We start from the raw sequence: 25,239 nt of genomic DNA, 5'->3' as shown, positions 1-25,239 counted from the left end.
TTCTTCAGGCACTCTGTTTACCAGATCTAATTCCTTGAATCTATTCATCACCTCCACTGTATACTCATAGGGGATTTGATTTAGGTCATACTTGACTGGACTAGTGGTTTTCCATGCTTTCTTTAATTAAAGCCTGAATTTTGCTCTAAATCACCAGCTCATCATGTCAGATCATCAGATCGTCATTAATCATCTCTACTCCTATATAAAATAGAAAATCAAGAAGAAAAGTGAGGCGCAATTTAAAAAAATTCAAAATTTCATTTCTCAGGCTTGCAAGCTACATTTCAAGTGCTTAACCTCGCTGAACAGGATAACTCCAAATGTTTTCCTTGTTGTTGGTTTCTATGGTCTACTGTATAACAAACTACCCCTTCCCCCCAAATTATTGCCTTAAAATAACAATAGCTTATTATATCACATAATGCTTTGAGTTGACCTTGCAATAATTTTCTATTCTTGCTTTGTGTCTCTCATGCTGATGGTGTTACAGAACCACTGGGGCTGGAATATCCAAAATGGCCTTATCACAGGTCTGGCTCTTTGGCCGGGAGAGCTGGAAGACCAGGCTGAACGAGGCCTCTCTCTCCTGCCCTGAAGCCTCAGGATCTCTGCTTCTGGTCTCTCCAGTAAGATGGCCAGATTTAATATATCTGTGGTTCAGGGCTCCCCAGAGCTCAACATAGAAACTTCCAGACCCTCTTAAGGATTAGATGTAAGACTAGGCACAGTGTCACTTCTGTACTATTTCAATGCTGCTGCTGCTGCTGCTAAGTCGCTTCAGTTGTGTCTGACTCTGTGCGACCCCATAGACAGCAGCTGTTTAAAGATAACTGTTATTTAATGCGAATCATGGAGCCAGCAGATTCAAGATGGAAGGAAAATACACAAGGGCATAAATTTGAAGAGACTTGGAGACTAGTGTTCTTGAGTGTTGGTTCAGTTTTCAACAAGGTATTTATTTCATGAGGGTTGTCACTATTAATTCTCATAATCGTGTACTGTTACTTTAAAGATACAGAATTTAAGAAACATGCTCAAGCAAGGGTTCTTCAGTAAGTGGGGAACATGGGCTACAAACCCAGGCACTTTGGATTCCTGAGCCCCTGCCCATTTTGTCAATTGTTTCAGTGTTAAACTTGTTTATATAAATAACTTTTAAGGACAAAAATTTAGTCCTACTAAGAAATATTTTAAGTCCTTGATGTTATGCTTAAAGAAGTTCTCATTAACTGAAACTTCTTATGGTCACAGCATTATTTACATTTGTGGTGGAAAGATCTAACTCTCTCTTCTATCTCCTTCTTGCTCTTATTCTCTTTTCATGGATAAATTGTGATGGTTGTGTGAAAATTTCTGCTTGCTTTATGCAAACTTTTCACTTAGAAATTTCAGTTAAATGCATTTTTATCTCTGATCACCCAGAGCTCTTTCTGCTGACCCTAAATTCTTTCTTATCCTTCATAATCGTTGAAGACTCATCAGTGACATTACTAGTTCCGTGTAATATAATATGTTTTCATTCCGTATTTTCCTTAGGCAGAGAAATCAACTATGACAAAGTAATGACCTTAACATAACTGTCATTAACAAAAAGGTTACAGTGTTCTCACCAGAATAAAAGAGCCAGGAATCATTCTCTCTTGTGATTCTACATCTTACTTTGCTCTGAGCTCTTTAAACATAACAAATAATCTTGTCTTATTAAGCACCTGCTCAGTGAAGTTGGGGAATCAGACTATGGTGACATTAAATCTTGACCTTTGACTTCTGTCAGATGTCAGAATGATTATTTCTACTGGGTCTTGGTTTGACATTAGGGAGCAATTGGCTAATCCTCAGATTCTCCAAACTTGCTCTCTGGTCTCTTGCTAATGCTCATCTTGTTCTGGGTCTTAGATTTATTTTGATTTACTCTCCATGTGGGGTAACAGTATCTCTTTTTATCTTAAAGGGAGCAGCATCTATATGGTTTTGAATCCTAGTTCACAAGAGAACTCAGGGCAAAACTTTAAAAGCTTAGAAATGGGTTTTTATCTCTTCCCTTTGTTGACTTTCCTAATATAGGATTTGGACAAGTGGCTAAGTGAAGAGATGTGTAAAAGGAAAAGACTCTGGGTCTAATTATTTGGAACGACTTCCATGAAGGGTGAATATTAGAATAACATTATATCCAGAAAAAGAACTATGGATTTGATAACTTTTCCAAACAATGGGCCTAACATATTTGTTTTGAAATGTAATCACTGGGCCTTTAGTATTTTAAAAGCATAGTTGAAGTTGGCAGTGCCATTAAATTACAAATGTGATGAAGTCCAGAATTGTGAACAATGTCAGCCCAGATTATATACAGAAGGAAGTGTGAGAAAAGGTCCAGGAAAAATTTTTGGTAGACTAGATAGGAGAGAAGAACCTTGGGGATAGATCTACTCAAGCAGAAAATTTAAGAAAAGTGAAACTCACCTTAATTTATCATCTATTATGTGTCAGACACTGTATTGAGCACATCATAAACAGGAAAATGGCCAATCGCAGTAACATCCCATTAAAAGGAGCTAGAACAGAAAGAGTAGAATAGGAGAGAGCAACATTGAAATAAGGAATTTATATCTGGAATTTTCTAAGAACATCTGAACTTCTAGAACACAACTTCTATTTCAGAAAATCTCTAAATAGGACACACTGTGTGTATATGTGTGTGCTTAGTTATGGCCAGCTCTTTGTGACCCACTGGATTATAGCCCGCCAGGCTCCTTTGTACAAGGAATTTTCAGGCAAGAATACTGGAGTGGGGACCTTCCTGATTTGGGATTGGACCCACATCTCATTGTGTCTCCTGCATTGGCAGGGAGAACCTTTACCACTAGGGCCACCTGGGAAGCCACAGGGCACAATAGAACTCTACATCCAACTACAAAAATTTAAATAGGGCCAAACAGCCCTTCTCCTACTTTAAGGCAATTTACTAAGCTTCATCGATCTGAATTTGCTTACAGTTCACTCATTCCTTTTTTGCTGAAGTTATGCACAGTGTTTCTCTTCTTTGCCGCCATGAGATGATGCTTGCTTGCCAGTAACAATTTTAGGAATTTTGTGGGCTGTTGATCCATGTATCTTAATACAATCCTTTTAAGGAATCGAAGTGAAGGCTGCTAAAGAAAGAGTCCAGGGCTTCCCTGATGGCTCAATGGTAAAGAATGGCTCAACGGTAAAGAATCTGCCTGCCAATGCAGGAGACACAGATTTGATCCCTGATCCAGGAAACAAAGATCCCACATACCAAGGTGTAACTAAGCCTGTATGCCATTTTACTGAGCTTGCACTATAAAGCTGCTGAAGCTCATGTACCCAGAATCTGTACTCTGCAACAAGAGAAGCCACTGCAATGAGAAGGCTGTTTACTGCAATGAAGAATAGCACCCTCTCCACAACTAGAAAAAGTCCATGCACAGCAACAAAGACCCAACACAGACAAAATTAAATAAATAAACAAAATTATATTTATAAAGAGTCTAGGTTCAGTACCTAACAAGATTCCTCAAGAGGAGGGAGAGAAAGATAGAAGACAAGAGCTGCGTGGTAGTAGGGCAAATAATAGGGCTTTCCTGGTGGCTCAGCAGTAAAGAATTTGCCTTCAGTGTAGAGATGCGGCTTCAGTCCCTGGGTTGGGAAGGTCCCCTGAAGGAGGGCATGGCAGCCCATTCCAGGACTCTTGCCTGGAGAGAATCCCATGGACAGGGGGAGCCTGGTGGGCCACAGCCCATAGGCTCACAAAGAGTCAGTCACGAATGAAGCAACTGAACTCACAGGCAGGAGAGACGATAAAACTGGAAAAATTGTAGGGTTCTTAGTGTTTTTGTCCAGTTGTTCTACAGAACTAAGCACACCATGATCAGTACTGCTTGACTGAAAAGTGAATTGTTCAAGGCCAATGATTCCATAATTTTTCATGTCACAGTAGGCTCATAAAATGTATGGCAAGGAGGGATGAATAGATGTGGTTACTTGCAGCTGGAGAGGATTGACTTTCAGGGTTCCAGCATACTCCAGATCCTAGGGGTGCCCAGAGGATGAGCAGTTGATTTTCTGACAACCTGCCTGTGTTGTGGCCCATTGCATGGGAAGCACTAACCTAAATCATGAAATATGCCTGAAATATACTTTTCTTCAGGTCTGTCATTTACATATTCTAACCTTTCTGTATTCTGTACAGATGGTGCTTTGAAGAGGGGGATGGTAAAAATGCTTCCCTTCTTTAGGTGGATCCAGCTTCGTAAAACCTGCTGCTTGGCACAGGTTTCAGGTGCTGGATTCCATCCCTGCTCATTCCTCCACTGTGTGCTTTATATCATTATGTCTGCTCAGCATTCCACTGTCCTCTTTCACTCAGCTAATTTTAGGCAATCTCCAATCTAGCGGTCACTGACCACCTTTTACTTTTAAATTTATGGATTCTGCTTCTTGTCTTCATGAAATCTCCTTTTGGTTCATATTTCTCTTTATCAATTGGCTCAGGTTTCAGAGTTCTATATTCTCTTGAATAAACTTGAAAAGGAAAAAAATAAAAAAAAATCTGAAATTTTCTCTTCCCCATTATCCTTAGTGTTGCCATTTTTGTTTTGATTTTTTTTTTTTTTTTTGTCCAACTAATTCATATAGAATCACAGCCTCTGATGAGTCAAACTGGGATCAAAGCCCATCAGGCATGACTTCCAAAAACACACTTTATTTGCCTTGCTATCAACATGTGGATTTTCTGGAGAAGTTTAGGGGGGTGGGCGATGCTTATTGTAATATTAGAGTTTGAACTATGTGATTCCACAAAGGGATGGAGAAAATGGAGGTCCATTTTGGAGTGATTACTCTCAGGAAACAGCCGTTCAGTTACAGTTGTCTCAGTCATTTTTATCTGGAAAGAGAAAGGATTAAAGTCAAGCTAAAGTTGTCATTGATAAAGAAGCCGTTGTCCCTTGTGATAATTAGCAGAAGGGCTGTTATTTTTATAGTTCTGGGTATCCTTGTCTCTGTCTTGTTTCAGGCATAATCACTGAGTGGCCTCATCTGTCTTTTTCCCCATAGTCACCAGGTGGCCGGTTTGAGTATTGTTTATACAGACATACCTTTGAGATATTTCAGGTTCCTTTCCAGACCACAGCAACAAAGTGAATATTGCAATAAAATGAATCATATGCAGTTTCTAGTTTTTCAGTGAATATAAAAGGGATGTTTGCACTGGACTGTAGTCAATGAAGTGTGGAATAACATTGTTTAAAAAAAGTATGTCTGTACCTTTAATTGAAAAATATGTTGTTGCTAATCATCATCCAAGCCTTTAGCAAGTCAGGTAGTAACATCAAATATCACTGATCACAGATCACCATAACAAATATGGTAACAACAAAAAAGTTTGAAATGTGACAATTGACAGAATGTGACACAGAGAGCAGAATATGACAAAGTGAGCAAATGTTGTTAGAAACGTGGCTCTTAGTAGACTTGCTTAATTGTCATGAAATTTCAGTTTGTAAAAAAATGCAATATCTGCTGAAGGCAATAAAGTGAATCATAATAAAATGAGGTATAGTAGTATTCTGCAAGCATCATTTATGCACGGTTGGAAACATTAGGTCCGGCTACCAGCTTACGACTGCCAGACCTCCAACTGTTTCAGTGCAGAATCCTTTTATTCATAGGGTTATAGTTCATGTTCTCCTGTTATTGTTTGCTTCTCCCTTTAAGCCTTTTCTATGGAGACTACTGATTCACACTCAAGCCGGAAGATGAGAAAGTCCTGTCAGATATTGATGGGTCTCTTCCTGAAATCTTCAGATCTATCTAAAGCGAGAAGGAAAACAGAGCTACTGTGATTTTACTTTGTAATGTCAGAGCTCTCACTTGGGGAATGAAGACAGAGTCAAGAGTCAGAGAAGTCACAGCATGGAATCTCCTATGAAGCTATCCTGTCCTGTGGCATAAATGAGCCTTGTAGGGTCTGCAGTCTGGCTTGGTTGCACAAATCAAGGGTAGCCCCCAACTATCTAATTTTTGGATTGATAATCCTTCCCACGTTAAATTGCCCTTGTTGTTTCTGTTATGTATAGGTGATATTAATGGAGTTTGTAATAATAAAGGGAAAATTCCAAGTGTTTTTACCATACTTTCCTTTAAACTTATCCCATCTGTCTAGATATAACAGTTTCTGAAATTTCTGGGAGGTCTTCTGTAATAGACTTCTTTAGCTTTCTACACTGATGTATTTATATTCTATTGGTAATTTCAATGGGAGCTGGTGGGGAGAGAATAGTTGCTTCAGGAGATAGTCATTTCACTCTGTTATCTGGAGAAATGTTTGTGATTTCTAGAGAATGAAAGAGAAAAGATATATCTTCCAGGAGTATTTTTTTTTCCACATGCAAATGTACTTGCTGCAAAATTTCATCACCCAAACTTCTCAGGCAAATTTCCCTTTTGAAATAGGATATGAACCGATTGTAGTATATAGACTTAAAAATGATCTCAGTACCCTAAGGGAAGCCTCAGGTGTCCTGCCATGGAGCCCAGCATTCCAACATACACTTATCTAATGACAGCCAACTTTTAAACCTGCTGACCTGACTTTAATCAATAGAAGCTAAATCAAGTTAAAGTTAAATTGCCAACATTCGTTGGATCATCAGAAAAGCAAGAGAATACCAGAAACGCATCTACTTCTGCTTTATTGACTACTCTAAAGCATTTGACTGTGTAGATCAAAACAAACTGTGGAAAATTTTTCAAGAGATGGGAATACCAGAACACTTTATCTGCCACCTGAGAAATTTGTATGCAGGTCAAGAAGCAACAGTTAGAACTGAACATGGAACAACAGACTGGTTCCAAATAGGGAAAGAAGTATATGAAGGCTGTATATTGTCACCCTGCTTGTTTAGCTTACATGCAGAGGACATCGTGCAAAATGCTGGGCTGGGTGAAGCACAAGCTGGAATCAAGATTGTGGGGAGAAATGTCAATAACCTCAGATACACAGATGACTCCACCCTTACGACAGAAATGAAGAAGAACTAAAGAGCCTCATGATGAAAGTGAAAGAGGAGAGTGAAAAGCTGGCTTAAAATTCAACATTCAAAAAACAGAGATCATGGCATCCAGTCCCATCGTTCATGGCAAATAGATGGGAAAACAATGGAAACAGTGAGAGACTTTATTTTGGGGGGGCCCAAGAAGGTACAGATGGTAGCCATAAAATTAAAAGATGCTTATTCTTTGGAAGAAAAGCTGTGACCAACCTAGACAGCATATTAAAAAGCAGAGACATTACTTTGCCAACAAAGGTCCATCTAGTCAAAGCTATATTTTTTCCAGTAGTCATGTATGGATGTGAGAGTTGGACTATAAAGAAAGCTGAGTGCCAAAGAATTGATGCTTTTGAAGTGAGGTATTGGAGAAGATACTTGAGAGTCCCTTGGACTGGAAGGAGATTCAACCAGTCCATCCTAAAGGAAATCAGTCCTGAATATTCATTGGAAGGACTGATGCTGCAGCTGGAACTGCAATACTTTGGCCACCTGATGTGAAGAACTGACTCATTTGAAAAGACCCTGATGCTGGGAAAGATTGAAGGCAGGAGGAGAAGAAGACGACAGAGGATGAGATGTTTGGATAGCATCACCGACTCGATGAATATGAGTTTGAGCAAGCTCCCGGAGTTGGTGATGGACATGGAAGCAGTCCATGGGGTCTCAGAAGAGTAGACATGACTGAGCCACTGAGCTGACTAATGCTTCAAACTTCCTCCCTCCTCCAATCCTGAAAATCCTAATCACTTGTCCTTGATCCCAGTGAATGTTATTAAAAGAATGTAGGCATTTCCGTGACATGCTCAGAAAAACACGGTTTACAAGTAAAATAGGGAGTCCACAATTTCCATATCCATCAGTGCCTGATCAAAGCAAAATATCTTAAAATCATTTCTATTCTTGTCATTTCTCATGAATTTAGATGCCATTGATAAAGACAGATATCTTTTAACTGGTGTGTTATCTAAGTGCTCTCAGAAAGACAATCATGTACTTTAAAAAAAATGAGGAAAAACTTTGAAAGTCATCTGGCTTATAAATGGGTCTAAAAATAACATAAAAAATGTGTTTCATGTTCAACTAAACTTGTTAAACACATGTCCCCCTGAAAGTTAAATTGCAGCCTTTTTTTAGAGTCTCATTTATAAATATACACTGTGGATTTTTAAGACCTGATATAAAATACAGTATTTCCTAAACTTATATTCAGTTTCATACCTGTTAATATTTTCTAGAAGAATACTCTATTTATCCACACATTCTCATTTTTCTGAAAGACATCTGATAGAATTCTTCTATTAGAGTCAATTCCCAGAATAGCACCCAGGATCATGATTTCCAGCCTAATTTTTCCACCACATCACACACTTCAAAGATGTACACATACCAACACTAGATAAGTATTGTTGAACACACGTATCTATATAGAATTATATTGTATCTTTACTATTTTCTAATTTATTAAAGAGTTGTTTCATTGTCTAATGAACTTCCAATCAAGTAAAGAGTCCAAAATTGCCAAAGCTGCTGTTTTATTCAGCAGCTTTGTTTATATTTGACTCTCTTTTAGCATAAACTAAATGATGCAAGTGATAGGAATCAATATAAGTTGAATGATTTTGTTTAAATCTTTGATTATAGTCAGCAAAATATGGTCAAAAAGCTCTTGTTAGTCTATAACATGTTTCTCTTCATTCCCACAACTGTGCATTTAATCTGAGTCCAATGTTTATATATCTACTGCCTACTCAGAATAAAGCATTGACTGAAGTCCTTTTTATAAATAAGTAGTTTTGCTATTAATCAAATTTTACATTCCAATAATATACAGACTATATTAGTTTCTTGGAGCAAAGGATTGGTGGTAAACCATTATGAGAGCACCTAACTCATTAAACAGAACTAGGTATGATTGTAACTGTTAAAGACTGATTCAGGAAAAAATTAACGCTGTTTTTATGCAAAGACTTTTTGAAACTTTATTCTAAAGGCTTTTAAACTATGTGGTACATTGAATAGTAAGTGAACTTTTACCAAATTGGTAATAACTCAGAAAGTAAAATATGCTTGAAAATCTGATTATTTCCATTACAGAAAATTATTTTTTCAAATCAAGATAAAATTTGGATTAATTTAATCATCTTGTGCAATAATTGCATTGTTGTAGTGCTTTCACAGGGAATGCTTCATGATTATTTGTTATAAAAAAGTGTTTATTTCAGTATCACAAACACTATAGATAAATTTATCAAATTCTAGTGTACATAAAAGAAACCTATTTATTTTTCTTGCTTTGATTGTGACACATGGATTTCTGGGTCTTCAAGAAACCCGATAACATGTGGTATAAAGAAACAGAAGCTTCCTCCCAGCTTTCTCCATGTATGTTGCTCCTTAGCATGCTTCTCCTTTCTATATAGTCAAAATCTTTCTTCAAGTTCCTACCTAACTCCCATGTAAATACAATGTAAAACCAGTTCCAGCCTTTACACGATCTTTTTCTCTGGACTGTCTAGTTATTCAGTCCTATGAAGAATCCCACAATGAGCCAGCACTGCCCACTGATTAGGATGGCCAAACTGTGCAACAGTGACACCAAACGCTGGTGAAAATGTGAAGAAACAGGGAATCTTACTCATTGCTGGTGGGAATATAAAATGGTACAGCCACTTTGGAAAACAGTTTGGCAGTTTCTTACAAAACTAAATATATTTTTACCACATCATCCAGCAGTCACACTCCTTGGTACGGACCCAAAACAAAAGAGTTTAAAACTTAAGTCCACACAAAAATCTGAATACAGGTGTTTATAGCACCTTTATTCATAATCGCTAGAATGTAGAAGCCCCCTAGATGTCCTTAAGTAGGTGAATGGATAAATAAGCTATACTACTTCCAAGCAGTCAAATATTATTCAACAGTAAAACAAATGAGCTATAAAGCCATAAAAAAAATCAAAGAAACTTAAATGCATATTACTAAGTGAAAGAAATCAATCTGAAATTAATTGAAGAATTCACTATTTTAAGAATTCACTATTTTAGGAATTCACTATTTCAAATTTCAAATTCAAAATTCAGAATTTCACACCAATCTGAAATTAATTCAAGAAGAATTCACTATTAATCATCAGTGTCAGAGTTGGTAGAAAGAGTAAATAATAAAAAATAATAAGTGTATGTTGGAATTATCACCTCTTACATTACAGGTTATCATAGGAAAACTGAGTGATTTGAGGAATACGAGGAAATGGAAGAAATATGTACAGCAATTATAGCAACATCATCTTGAACCCTGTAAAAGAAAGGAGACTTGAAGAGATATAACCAGAGACTATAGTCAAGAAAGAAGTAATGTTGAAATTTGATGCAGTAAGTTCTGGTGACTGGAATGCAAAAGTAGGAAGTCAAGAAATACCTGAGCAACAGGCAAATTTGGCCTTGGCGTACAAAATGAATCAGGGCAAAGGCTAACAGTTTTGCCAAGAAAATGCACTGGTCATAGCAAGCACCCTCTTCCAACGACACAAGAGAAGACTCTATACATGGACATCACCAGATGGTCAATACTGAAATCAGATTCATTATATTCTTTACAGCCATGATGGAGAAGCTCTATACAGTCAGCAAAAGCAAGACTGGGAGCTGGCTGTGGCTCAGATCATGAACTCCCTATTGCCAAATTCAGACTTAAATTGAATAAAGTATGGGAGACCACTAGACCATTCAAGGATGACCTAAATCAAATCCCATATGATTATACAGTAAAAGTGAGAAATGGATTCAAGGGATTAGATCTGATAGGTAGAGTGCCTGAATAAGTATGAACGGAGGGTTGTGACATTGTACAGGAAGCAGGATCAAGACCATCCCCAAGAAAAAGAAATGAAAAGGGCAAAATGGTTGTTTGAGGAGGCCTTACAAAAAACTGTGATAAGAAGAGAAGCAAAAGGCAAAGGAGAAAAGGAAAGATAAACCGATTTGAATGCAGAATTCCAAAGAATAGCAAGGAGAGATAAGAAAGTCTTCCTCAGTGATCAACGCAAAGAAATAGAGGAAAACAATAGAATGGGAAAGACAAGAGATCTCTTCAAGATAATTAGAGATACCAAGTGAACTTTTTATGCAAAGACAGGCAAAATAAAGGACAGAAATGGTATGGACCTAACAGAAGCAGGAGATGTTAAGAAGAGGAGGCAAAAATACTTAAAAGAATTGTACAAAAAAGATCTTCACAACCTAGATAATCATGATGATGTGATCACTCAGCTAGAGCCAGACATCCTGGAATGCAAAGTCAAGTGGGCTTTAGGAAGCATCACTACAAACAAAGCTAGTGGAGGGGATGGAATTACAGTTGAGTAGTCCAATTCTTAAAAGATGATGCTGTGAAAGTGCTGCACTCAATATACCAGCAAATGTGGAAAACTCAGCAGTGGCCACAGGACTGGAAAAGGTCAGTTTTCATTCCAACTGCAAACAAAGGTAATGCCAAAGAATGTTTAACCTACCTCACAATTGCACTCATCTCATGTGCTAGCAAAGTTATGCTCAAAAGTCTCCAAACCAGGCTCAACAGTGCATGAACCGTGAACTTCCAGATGTTTAAGCTGGATTTAGAAAAGGCAGGGAACCAGAGGTCAAATTGCCAACTACTGTTGGATCATCGAAAAAGTGAGGGAGTTCCAGAAAAACATCTATTTCTGCTTTATTGACTACACCAAAGCCTTTGACAGTTTGGATCACAACAAACTGTGGAAAATTCTGAAAGAGATGGAAATACCAGGCCACCTGACCTGCCTCCTGAGAAGTCTGTATGCAGGTCAGGAAGCAACAGTTAGAACTGGACATGCAACAACAGACTGGTTCCAAATCAGGAAAGGAGTATGTCAAGGCTGTATATTGTCACCAGGCATATTTAACTTATATGCAAAAGTGTATCATGAGAAGTGCTGGGCTGGATGAAGCACAAACTGGAATCAAGATTGCTGGGAGAAATATCAATAACTTGAGATATGAAGATGACACCACCCTTATGGCAGAGAGTGAAGAAGAACTAAAGAACTTCTTAATGAAAGTGAATGAAGAAAGTGAAAAAGTTGGCTTAAATCTCAACATTCAGATAACTAAAATCATGGCATCTGGTCCCATCACTTCACAGCAAATAGATGGGGAAATAATGGAAACAGTGAGAGACTCTATGTTTTGGGGCTCCAAAATCACTGCAGATGGTGACTGCAGCCATGAAATTAAAAGACGCCTGCTCCTTGGAAGAAATATTATGACCAACCTAGATAGCTTAGTAAAAATCAGAGACATTACTTTACCAACAAAGGTCCATCTAATCAAGCTATGGTTTTCCCAGTAGTCATGTATGGATGTGAGAGTTGGACTGTGAAGAAAGTGAGCGCCGAAGAATTGATGCTTTTGAACTGTGGTGTTGGAGAAGATTCTTGAGAGTCCCTTGGATTGCAAGGACAGCCATCCTAAATTTCATTTAGTCCATCCTAAATGAAATCAGCCCTGAATGTTCATTGGAAGGACTGATGCTGAAGCTGAAAATTCCAATACCTTGGCCACCTGATGTGAAGAACTGATTCACTGGAAAAGACCCTGATGCTGTGAAAGATTGAAGGCAGAAGGAGATGGGGACAACAGTGGACGAGACAGTTGCATGGCATCTCTGACTCAATGGACATGAGTTTGAGTAAACTCCTAAAGCTGGTGACGGACAGGGAGTCCTGACATGCTGAAGTCCATGGGGTCTTAAAGAGTTTGGACTCAACTGAGTGACTGAACTGACTGAATTTCTTGATGAAGACAGAAGTGGACGAGGTCAAGAGCATAAGTGGACAGATTAGCTTCAAATTTTAAAATACAGTTTAAATGGATAAGAATAGGTACAGGTGTAATATAGATAAGGGGAGGTTGAACAAATTTGTAGCTGAGTCTCTTTTCCTTTGAGAAATAAATTAAACATATTTTAATTTAAAAAGAGATAGAACTATTTATCCTTGGAAAACCCTTCGTATTTCTAAAAACAGAAGTGTCAGACATCGTAGTGGATGAAAGACAGGAATTGTTCTATTGTCAGAGGAGAGTTTCTAACAACTCCATATCACATTGTCAAGACCATTAAGTACACCTGGAAATGAGTGGAAACTTGACTAGACCTGGTTATTTTGCAGGAGAAAGAATTAATGCTAGGCAAACGTTCTAGAGATGTTTCAATTGGTTTTCCTGGAAAACCTGAGTCTGAATCTAACGGTGATGAAGGCGAGAACTTAGGATCTCTGTCATCTCCATGGCTGTAGCCCCATCCTTCCTTCTTTCTCACCTTTGGCACAGTCGCTCCAGGCCTGTCCCCTGGAGGTAAGAGGTACCATTATTTAATTTACATATTATTTTTCATCCCTGGGATCCTTCCAGCTGAGGATTACTTCTCTTCCTGGAGAAGAAAGAAGTGTTTGCTCACTCAACTCCACTGTGTGCTTAGCCCTTTAGTCGTGTCCAACTCTTTACAACCCCATGGACAGTAGCCCACCAGGCTCTGCTGTCCATGGAGATTCTCCAGGCAAGAATACTGGAGTGGGTTTCCATGTCCTCCTCCAGGGGCTCTTCCCAACCCAGGGATCAAACCCACACCTCCTGCAATGCAAGCAGAATTTTTACCATCTGAGCACCAGTGAAGCTCAACTCTGCTACAGTTTAGGTAATGTAATTCTCCCTATCTCACATGTACAACCCCAGATTCTGGTGTTTGCGTCACTTCCAAATCAATCTCAGAACTTGAGGGCCATATAATGAGACACTTTCTGGTCTTACTTACACTTGGCTTCTCATCCAGGTTTTATTCCATGTTAATTTTCTAGCCATAATCTCTACTATTTGTCTCATCAATTCCATCTTCCTTTCTATCTTATTCCATTGCCCTTCTCTGATCACTAGACTTCTTTTAATTCTTTTTATGTCAAAATCTCATAACATCTATTAGATGTGGGCATGTTTTACGTATATATAAATGAGTGTAATATGCAACCTAACATAACTTGATACCTACCACTCAGTGCATGTCTTTATGTCTACTTAGTCAAATAAATATGTGGTTGAACATTTGTGACTGGCTAAACTGTGGACCCATCACCAGGAAGGATATTGTAGGGTTTTACAAGGCTAGAAAAAACTATGAAAATCATATGGGAGATGATTTCAGAAAGAGGAAGAGAGAGGTATCTGTTAACATCCTAGCATATTAAGGTCCTCTTAGAAAAGCATTGACATTTTCATGCACTTTTTGCTTTCTTTTCCATGGCCAGATTTCTTTCTTCCCTCACACATCTTTGAAACACAATAAGTCAGAATAATGAGTAAAGATTCCCTACACACACACACACACACACACACACACACACACACACACACACACCCCTGAGAAGTTTAGATTCCGTTTCTTAGGAGATTTTTTCCTGATGAACTGTGTCTAATCCCATTGCTTTAGGGATATCTCCAGTTCAAAAGTAAGGTCCAAGGGGAAAGTAAAGATACAAACAGAACTGCGGTAATAAAACACAGTTAATAAAACTGTGTTACTTCACTCTTTCTTTATAATACTGGATGATTATGTAGTACATATTAATTCACAATGTGTTAAAATGACGGAGGACAATTTGAAATTAAAAAAAAAAAACAAAATATTGGTGGAAAACTGTCAGGCTTTCACTCACCAGAAACTTACAGTTTAGAACATTATTATTCACCCCTCCCTTATCTTTTATTTTTTTCTATATTTGCTCCTAGTCAGTCAAAATTTTAGGACAAGGTGTTCTCTCTAGTTCATTTTCTTTATAAATACTCATTATAGTAATTGCCTGCAACTTTCTTTTGGAATTCACTCCACTCTCCTGTGTGCAATGGTTTGGGTGCAACCAGTCCTGCACCTTGGTCAGCACAGAATGTATACAAATGCTGTTCTGCAGAAAAGCACAGCCTGCTCCGGCTGATAGTGTTACTTGACATATATCCTGATTACAGACTTGGCTCCCTGGAGAAAAAGCAATCTATGCCAAAAGGAAAAATGGATTGAAATCCTCTGAGCTTCTAGCAAAGGTTTTCTGTCTAATATCCCTCCTAAAATGGAGCCATAATTCACTTAAGTTCTACTTCTAAGCAGAAAAGTGTTAACTTTTGACCAACAGACTCTCTCAGATGTAAAAAGGAATCTTCGTTTGATATTTATTTGATACTCACTCTAAAAACCACAGTTGATCTTAGTTGAAAGGGTAATGTTAAAACACAAAAGTAACTATTTATAAAAAGGAAGGCTTTAATTTTCCAAATATGAATAAATAACTGTAACACTACTAATAGAATTTATGAACATGAATGTTTTAACCTGTGTCCCAGCTACTACCCAGTTTATTCAGTGCTATTTCCTAACTCCATGAAGGCATTTTCCAAATCTTTGAGATTAATCCAAAGAATGAGAAGGATGGACATTGTCTCAGAAGAAAAGAAAAAACAAATTCAATTAATAAGAATTCTTACACTGCAACATTAAAATTAGTATAACTGTTTAATTTTTGTTACCTAAGTTATCCTAAGTATAATTTCTTCACTGAAATAATGTAATACAGATGTTCTCAGAACATAGTTTAGGAGTTGGGCTTTAGCATCATGGTTTGCTTGCTTTTATCACCTTGCAGCTGCAAGGGAACACAGAATGATTTAGACCCAATCCACCCAATGTGGCTTTGACAAGTTATATCACCTCTCTGTGCCTTAAGTTTCCTTATCTGTAAAATCTAGATGAAAATAATCCTATTTCACATGAGGTTGTGGGAATTAAACAAATTAGTATTTCTAAATTCCTTTTAACTAGTACCGACTGTGTCTATATAATTATGTGTAAAATAACGAAAATATCATTGGAAAACTTAATCTCTGGAATTCTTAGTTTTTTCATTAATAAAGGTAAAATAGTATTTACTTCATTATATTGTTAAGAGAATTTAATGAAGATTGCATTAAATAAATATTAGCTTCTATAATTATTAGCTGTTAATAAATAGAAATTTCCTTCTCATTGGAGAAGTAAATGGCAACCCACTCCAGTGTTCTTGCCTGGAGAATCCCAGGGACGGGGGAGCCTGGTGGGCTGCCGTCTATGGGGTCGCACAGAGTCGGACATGACTGAAGCAACTTAGCAGCAATAAATAGAAACAAAATTAAATCTCCATGTAGCAGTAATGAGAATACTTATTATAGACATTTTCAATTTGGAAATGGGTTAAGAGACATGACTGTTACTGTTAACAACTTGGAATTTAGAATCAGACAGAATGGATGTAAATCTTGGTTCTGTCACGTACCAGCTTTGTAATATCTATAATGACATCAAATCACATCACTATTTTCTGCTACTGTCAGCTTCTTCTTTTGAAAAATGTGAATAATAATTCTTGCATCTAAGTTTTGTTGTGAACATTAACTGAGACCATGTTTGTAAAGTAGCTGGCACTCTGTGTGCATTCAGTAATTGCTGGGTATTAGTAACTTTCATATTTATTGGGTTCCACAGTTTGAAACTCAAATCACCTTTTCCCCAAAAATACTATATTTTAGGTTGTGACCAGTATTTTGGAAAAATCTAGGTTAAAATATATATATATATATATGTATATTTCAAAGATTAAGTAAAAACAAAACATAACAGATTAACTAAAACAAAAGCCATATTCCAATGAAAACATAGCAATCTTAAGAACTCTCTGAGGAATCGGGACCATGAGTGCCTTCACCGGAGGCAGCCCTCTTCTTCCAGTTACATTCATGGAAGGGTGTTCTTGTCCATGAAGCAGTAGATGTTCCTATGGACCAGTAGGCAAGTGACTGTGTTCTCTTGGTCTGCACAAATGCAACCCTCTTTCTCTCTCGTGTGTTCAGCGACAGAGGCTTGAGTGGGTCACAGTGCATAGTGCATCCACATTATTATCATTGGCTCATTCAAATTCTTTCTCTTTGCTTACTCGCTTGTTTATTTTATCCCCATATCTAGGCTGTGCATGCTAAGTTGCTCCAGTCATGTCCGACTCTTTGTGACCCTATAAACTGTAGCCTGCCAGGCTCCTCTGTCCATGGGATTCTCGAGGCAAGGATACGGGGATCTTCCCAACATAGGGATCAAACCCGCATCTCTTATGTCTCCTACACTGGGAGGCAGGTTCTTTACCACTTTTGCCATCTGGGAAGCCCAATTATATTTGCTGGGTTGGGGCAAGAGTATAAATGGAGGCCTCAGGCCCATGATTCTGTCTGCTTCCTGAATTTCAGGGAACCTCAAGCAGATGTATGTGATTGCCACAGGGTACACATGTGTATTCCGTCCTCCTTCACTACCCCGTATCCTAGCCTTGGGGATGCCACACTAACAACAACAACAACAACAAAAAACCGCTTTCCTTAATCAAACCTTAGTCAGGCTTCTTGAAGGCCTCTTCTGAACTGATTTAATCTTGGACCTCAGTGTCCATCTTTGTTGGATCTGTGTCACCCAGTTTTAGCAAAGATCCTGCCAGGTCAGTTTAGCCACTGGTTTGTCTTAGTAGTTTTCTATCCACTGAGCCCAACTCTCTTGTTTCTTGGCTATAAATTCCCACTTCTTTATGTTGAACTTGAATGGAGCCCAGTTCTTTCTCTCTCTCTCTCTCTTTTTTAATATTTATGGAAGTTATCCTTAAGCCATATGCCAATTAATTCACTCTTACTGATTCCTTACTCTATCAATATCTTCATTTTCTACCAGTAATACAAGAAGTGAGCACATTTTTATTTCCTTTTGGTCCTTTCCATCCCTCACACCATAATATTAACATTGAAAAGCATGAATCAAACCTTAACCAACTTGTCATCTTTCAAGAGATGCAACAAACCACTTCATATCAGTCATTCCCTTGGTGAGATTAAGTGGAAAACAAAGGAAAATTTCTAAATGTGTTTGGTGTGGGTTTCCTACTGAGATTCCCCAGATATACGTCTGCATCATATAAAATTTCAAACAACTTTTTACATACTCAGAAATAATTATTTTTAATTAGATTTCTTCACTAGAAATGTAAAATACTGCTCTGTAAATGCATTTATGAATAGCATTAATGAATATTAAGTGTCCATAAGAAAGGATTGTTGCTTGCTTCTGTTTTTATATAGTCAAAGAGAGCAAGTAGTTCCAAGTTTTGCCAGAGCCAATGCTTGTTTTTCTGCTGGTTTTCTGTTGGTTTCTGCTCTACTTACATATATTATCCTGGGTCCAAATGAAAATCATATGTCAGTAATTCACTTTTTTAATTTATTTTTTTATTAAATTTTTATTTTTACTTTATTTTACTTTACAATACTGTATTGGTTTTGCCATACATTGACATGAATCCACCATGGGTGTACGTGAGTTCCCAAACATGAACCCCCCCTCCCAACTCCCACCCTATATCATTTCTCTGGATCATCCCCATGCACCAGCCCCAAGCATCCTGTATCCTACATCGAACATAGACTGGCGATTCATTTCTTACTTGATAGTATACATGTTTCAGTGCCATTCTCCCAAATCATCCCACCCTCTCCCTCTCTCTCAGAGTCCAAAAGTCCTCTCTACACATCTGTGTCTCTTTTGCTGTCTCGCATACAGGGTTATCATTACCATCTTTCTAAATTCCATATATATGTGTTAGTATACTGTATTGGTGTTTTTTTTTTTTTTTTCTGGCTTACTTCACTCTGTATAATCGGCTGCAGTTTCATCCATCTCATTAGAGCTAATTCAAATGTATTCTTTTTAATGGCTGAGTAATACTCCATTGTGTATATGTACCACTGCAGCTCAATTCCAGAAAAATAAATGACCCAATCAAAAAATGGGCCAAAGAACTAAATAGACATTTATCCAAAGAAGACATACGGATGACTAACAAACACATGAAAAGATGCTCAACATCACTCATTATCAGAGAAATGCAAATCAAAACCACAATGAGGTACCACTTCACACCAGTCAGAATGGCTGTGATCCAAAAGTCTACAAGCAATAAATGCTGGAGAGGGTGCGGAGAAAAGGGAACCCTCTTACACTGTTGGTGGGAATGCAAACTAGTACAGCCACTATGGAGAACAGTGTGGAGATTCCTTAAAAAATTGCAAATAGAACTGCCTTATGACCCAGCAATCCCACTGCTAGGCATACACACTGAGGAAACCAGAATAGAAAGAGACACATGTACCCCAATGTTCATCGCAGCACTGTGTATAATAGCCAGGACATGGAAACAACCTAGATGTCCATCAGCAGATGAATGGATAAGAAAGCTGTGGTACCTATACACAGTGGAGTATTACTCAGCCAGTAATTCACTTTTAAAAAATATATGTATGATGCATCTTGAGCAATACATCTTAATAGTTCTAAGTCAAAGAAATTTTTGCTTTTTGATAAAATGTGTAAATGTAATGAATATGCCTAATTAAACTATATTTTTGAGAAAATATAAACAGGATTGAAAATGGATAAACAGGGTTATAAATTTGGTTGACTCTCATTTAATGCTGGGCTGTAAAGTTCTAGTAGAACGATTTTCCAAGAAGATTTCACTTAGGACTTATGTGTTCTTTAATGTAAACAGTACAGGGAAATGCTATGGCATAAATAAAATAATTTAAGGTATGATTATCAAACAATATCTGTCAGGTAAATCTATTTGATTTACCATTATTTTGATTCTGCTATTAATTTAAATCTATAAAGATTTCTTCAATGACCTTTTAAAAGTCCTTGTGTTTAAACAAACCATTTATTACAAATTATATGGACCTTCTTTCTACCAGTTTAAACCTTGTAAATTATGGCACTGAGTCCACCTGAATCAAAGGAAAAAAAAAAAAACCCACAACTCTGGATTCTAATGGTTTTGTTTAAAATAGATGAACATTCAAAAATGAAAATAGACCTTCTTCAATTTACCAATTTGATTTTAAAAGAAGTACACTTCAGTTCAGTCACTCAGTTGTGACTGATTCTTTGCCACCCCATGAATCACAGCATGCCAGGCCTCCCTGTCCATCACCATCTCCCGGAGTTCACTCGCACTCAAGTCCATTGAGTCTGTGATACCATCCAGCCATCTCATCCTCTGTCATCCTCTTCTCCTCCTGCCCCCAATCCCTCTCAGCATCAGAGTCTTTTCCAATGAGTCAACTCTTCGCATGAGGTGGCCAAAGTACTGGAGCTTCAGCTTTAGCATCATTCCTTCCAAAGAAATCCCAGGGCTGATCTCCTTCAGAATGGGCAAGTAGGATCTCCTTGCAGTCCAAGGGACTCTCAAGAGTCTTCTCCAAGACAACAGTTCAAAAGCATCAATTCTTCGGTGCTCTGAGTTCTTCACAGTCCAACTCTCACATCCATACTTCACCACTGGAAAAACCACAGCCTTGACTAGACGGACCTTAGTTGGCAAAGTAATGTCTCTGCTTTTGAATATGCTATCTAGGTTGGTCATAACTTTCCTTCCAAGGAGTAAGTGTCTTTTAATTTCATGGCTGCAGTCACTATCTGCAGTGATTTTGGAGCCCCCAAAAATAAAGTCTCACTGTTTCCCCATCTATTTCCCATGAAATGATGGGATTAGATGCCATGATCTTCGTTTTCTGAATGTTGAGTTTTAAGCCAACTTTTTCACTCTCCTCTTTCACTTTCATCCAGAGGCTTTTGAGTTCCTCTTCACTTTCTGCCGTAAGGGTGGTGTCATCTGTATATCTGAGGTTACTGATATTTCTCCCGGCAATCTTGATTCCAGCTTGTGTTTCTTCCAGCCCAGCGTTTCTCATGATGTGCTCTGCATATAAGTTAAATAATCAGGGTGACAATATACAGCCTTGACGTCCTTCTTCTCCTATTTGGAACCAGTCTGTTGTTCCATGTCCAGTTATAACTGTTGCTTCCTGACCTGCATTTAGGTTTTTCAAGAGGCAGGTCAGGTGGTCTGTATTCCCATCTCTTTCAGAATTATCCACAGTTTATTGTGATCCACACAGTCAAAGGCTTCGGCATAGTCAATAAAGCAGAAATAGATGTTTTTCTGGAACTCTCTTGCTTTTTCCATGATCCAGCAGATGTTGGCAATTTGATCTCTGGTTCCTCTGCCTTTTCTAAAACCAGCTTGAACATCTGGAAGTTCACTGTTCACATATTGCTGAAGCCTGGGTTGGAGAATTTTGAGCGTTACTTTACTAGCTTATCAGATGAGTGCAGTTGTGCGATAGTTTGAGCATTCTTTGGCATTGCCTTTCTTTGGGATTGGAATGAAAACTGAACTTTTCTAGTCCTGTGGCCACTGCTGAGTTTTCCCAATTTGCTGACATATTGAGTGCAGCACCTTCGCAGCATCATCTTTCAGGATTTGCAATAGCTCCACTGGAATTCCATCACCTCCACTAGCTTTGTTCATAGTGATGCTTTCTAAGGCCCACTTGACTTCACATTCCAGGATGTCTTGCTCTAGGTGAGTGATCACACCATCATGATTATCTTGGTCATGAAGATCTTTTTTGTACAATTCTTCCGTGTATTCTTGCCACCTCTTCTTAATATCTTCTGCTTCTGTTGGGTCCATACCATTTCTGTCCTTTATCGAGCCCATCTTTGCATGAAGTGTTCCCTTGGTATCTCTAATTTTCTTGAAGAGATCTCTAGTCTTTCCCATTCTGTTGTTTTCCTCTATTTCTTTGCATTGATCGCTAAGGAAGGCTTTCTTATCTCTTCTTGCTATTCTTTGGAACTCTGCATTCAGATGCTTATATCTTTCCTTTTCTCCTTTGCTTTTCACTTATCTCCTTTTCACAGTTATTTGTAAAGCCTCCCCAGACAGCCATTTTGCTTTTTTGTATTTCTTTTCCATGGGGATGGTCTTGATCCTTGTCTCCTGTACAATGTCATGAACCTCCATCCATAATTCATCAGGCACTCTATCTATCAGATCTAGGCCCTTAAATCTATTTCTCACTTCCACTGTATAATCATAAGAGATTTGATTTAGGTTATACCTGAATGGTCTAGCAGTGTTTCCTATTTTCTTCAATTTGAGTCTGAATTTGATAATAAGGAGTTCATGATCTGAGCCACAGTCAGCTCCTGGTCTTGTTTTTGTTGACTGTATAGAGCTTCTCCATCTTTGGCTGCAAAGAATATAATCAATCTGATTTCAGTATTGACCATCTGATGATGTCCATGCGTCAAGTTTTCCCTTGTGTTGTTGGAAGAGGGTGTTTGCTATGACCAGTGCATTTTCTTGGGCAAAACTCTATTAGTCTTCACCCTGATTCATTCTGTATTCCAAGGTGAAATTTGCCTGTTACTCCAGGTGTTTCTTGACCTCCTACCTTTGCATTCCAGTCCCCTATAATGAAAAGGACATCTTTTTTGGGTATTAGTTCTAAAAGGTCTTGTAGGTCTTCATAGAACCATTCAACTTCAGCTTCTTCAACGTTACTGGTTGGGGCATAGGCTTGGATTACCATGGTATTGAATGGTTTGCCTTGGAAATGAACATAGATCATTCTGTCGTTTTTGAAATTGCATCCAAGTACTACATTTCGGACTCTTGTTGACCATGATGGCTACTCCATTTCTTCTGAGGGATTCCTGACCACAGTAGTAGATATAATGGTCATCTGAGTTAAATTCACCCATTCCAGTCCATTTTAGTTCGCTGATTCCTAGAATGTCGACGTTCACCCTTGCCATCTCTTGTTTGACCACTTCCAATTTGCCTTGATTCATGGACCTGACATTCCAGGTTCCTATGCAATACTGCTCTTTATAGCATCGGACCTTGCTTCTATCACCAGTCACATCCACAGCTGGGTATTGTTTTTGCTTTGGCTCCATCCCTTCATTCTTTCTGGAGTTATTTCTCCACTGATCTCCAGTAGCATATTGGGCACCTACTGCCCTGGGGAGTTCCTGTTTCGGTATCCTATCATTTTGCCTTTTCATACTGTTCATGGGGTTCTCAAGGCAAGAATGCTGAAGTGGTTTGCCATTACGTTCTCCACTGGACCACATTCTGTCAGACCTCTCCACCATGACCTGCCCATCTTGGGTGGCCCCATGAGCATGGCTTAGTTTCATTGAATTAGACAAGGCTGTGGTCCTGGTGTGATTAGACTGACTAGTTTTCGTGAATATGATTTCAGTGTGTCTGCCCTCTGATGCCCTCTTGCAACACCTACCATCTTACTTGGGTTTCTCTTACCTTGGGCATGGGGTATCTCTTCATGGCTGCTCCAGCAAAGTGCCCCTGCTTATGCTTACCTTGGATGAGGGGTATCTCCTCACCGCCACCCCTCCTGACCTTGAAGGTAGAATAGCTCCTCTAGGCCCTCCTGCGCCTATGCAGCCACTGCTCCTTGGACATGGGGTTGCTCCGCTCGGCCACCGCCCCTGGCCTCTGACTTGGGGTAGCTCCTCTTGGCTGCTCCTCTCGGCTGCTCCTTTCAACTGCTGCCCCTGATCCCGGACACAGTGTAGCTCCTCCTGGCCGCTGCCCCTGGCCTCCGGCATGGGGTAACTCTTTTGCCTGCCACCCCTGACCTCAGACTGGGGTAGCTCCTCTTGGCCGTTCCTGCACTGTCGCAACCTGGGACTCTCAGCCGCTGCCCCTGACCTCGGACATGGGGTAACTCCTCTTGGCTGCTGCCCGTCGGGCATGGGGTCCTCCCAGCTTCTACCCCTGACCTTGGATGTGGGGTAGCTCCTCTCGGCCGTGCTCTGTTCGCCATCGCAACAGACCGGCAGCACACAGAGCATGGCCGAGAGGAGCTAAAAGAAGTACATGGGGTAGGAATTTTAGAAAATGCTTCCAGTAATGAATCATGAAAATTTTACAGAAAAGTTGTTTCACAAGTTGCTAGAGACTGCACTAGATATGAAGAATAGAGACTTTGTCTTCCAGAAATTAAGTTTCCTGTGGAAGATATAAGAAAAACTCATAAATTTTTAAGCTGTTTGATGCCTTAGGATATCTCATCTCATTAGAGAAATTAATGATAACTCACACCAGGATACACACTAACTTAGGCTAAGTTGACCACTAGCTCACTTATATTCACTGCATTCCCTACTACACTATTTTCATCTGTACCAATAGCCACAAATAACTTCAGCTTTCATTTTTCCTGAGCATCAAGCCCATATATCAAACTCTACCATGCACTCCTCAAATCATCCAAATTCAGTGTTCAGTGCTGAAACTGTGATCTTCCCATCTAAACCTCCTTTCCTCACTATAATTCCTGGTTTTGTTTTGCTTTTAGCTATCATCTATCCAGTTGCAAAACATGGAAATTTAGGGGTAATTTTTCACTTTTTTTTTCTCAAATGCTAATTTGATGAAAATATTATTATATCATGTCTGGTTAAAAACACCAAAATGTCATTCCCTGTCTCCAGGATTAGATCTTTATCTAGTCTGAATCATAAAGTTTCTAACAATCAGAACTTTGCCTTCGTGGTCAGCTTTCTATAATTTCCACACCTAAGATATGGTTATTCTCATGCTTAACTTGGCCTGTGAGCATTGAAACCTAAGACTGCTTCCAAATGTTTCTAAAAACTAACTACAATGACACAAATTGCCATGGGAGATTCAACATTTTTATTTGTTTTTCAGTAGTAAAAATGACCTGTGGGAAAGGGCTGTAATTATAACTAAACTCGATAATTGGAGATAATTGCCCAATAGTAATTTGTTTCAATATATTAAAAGCTTAGAGGGATATGGCCCATGAAACAACCCCTTTCCTGATGCTAAATGATAACTTCCTACCTGGTAAATTGGTCTCATTTTCTTCTTATTCAAGTTTATGTACTTTAATTTAATACTCTCCACTATGCCCCCTTCTACTCCTACAGTGCATATGTAAATATACTAGCCCCTCATTAACAGGGTCCATTAAAACTGAGAAATTTGCAAAGGGCAAAAATGTTGGGCTAAATTTTTGCCTTTCTCTACACATGAGCAAAACATCAACAGTAGATTAAAAATGTATGTTATATTAATGTAGAAATTTTCCTAAACAAGATAATGATTTGTGGGATCATTTAAAGGCCTTTAACAAGA

Source organism: Ovis aries, chromosome 4, assembly GCF_016772045.2.
Source record: "Ovis aries strain OAR_USU_Benz2616 breed Rambouillet chromosome 4, ARS-UI_Ramb_v3.0, whole genome shotgun sequence".
In the NCBI taxonomy this organism is placed as follows: domain Eukaryota; kingdom Metazoa; phylum Chordata; class Mammalia; order Artiodactyla; family Bovidae; genus Ovis; species Ovis aries.
The sequence above is the reverse complement of the archived record's forward strand: the minus strand, read 5'-3'. Positions refer to the sequence as shown.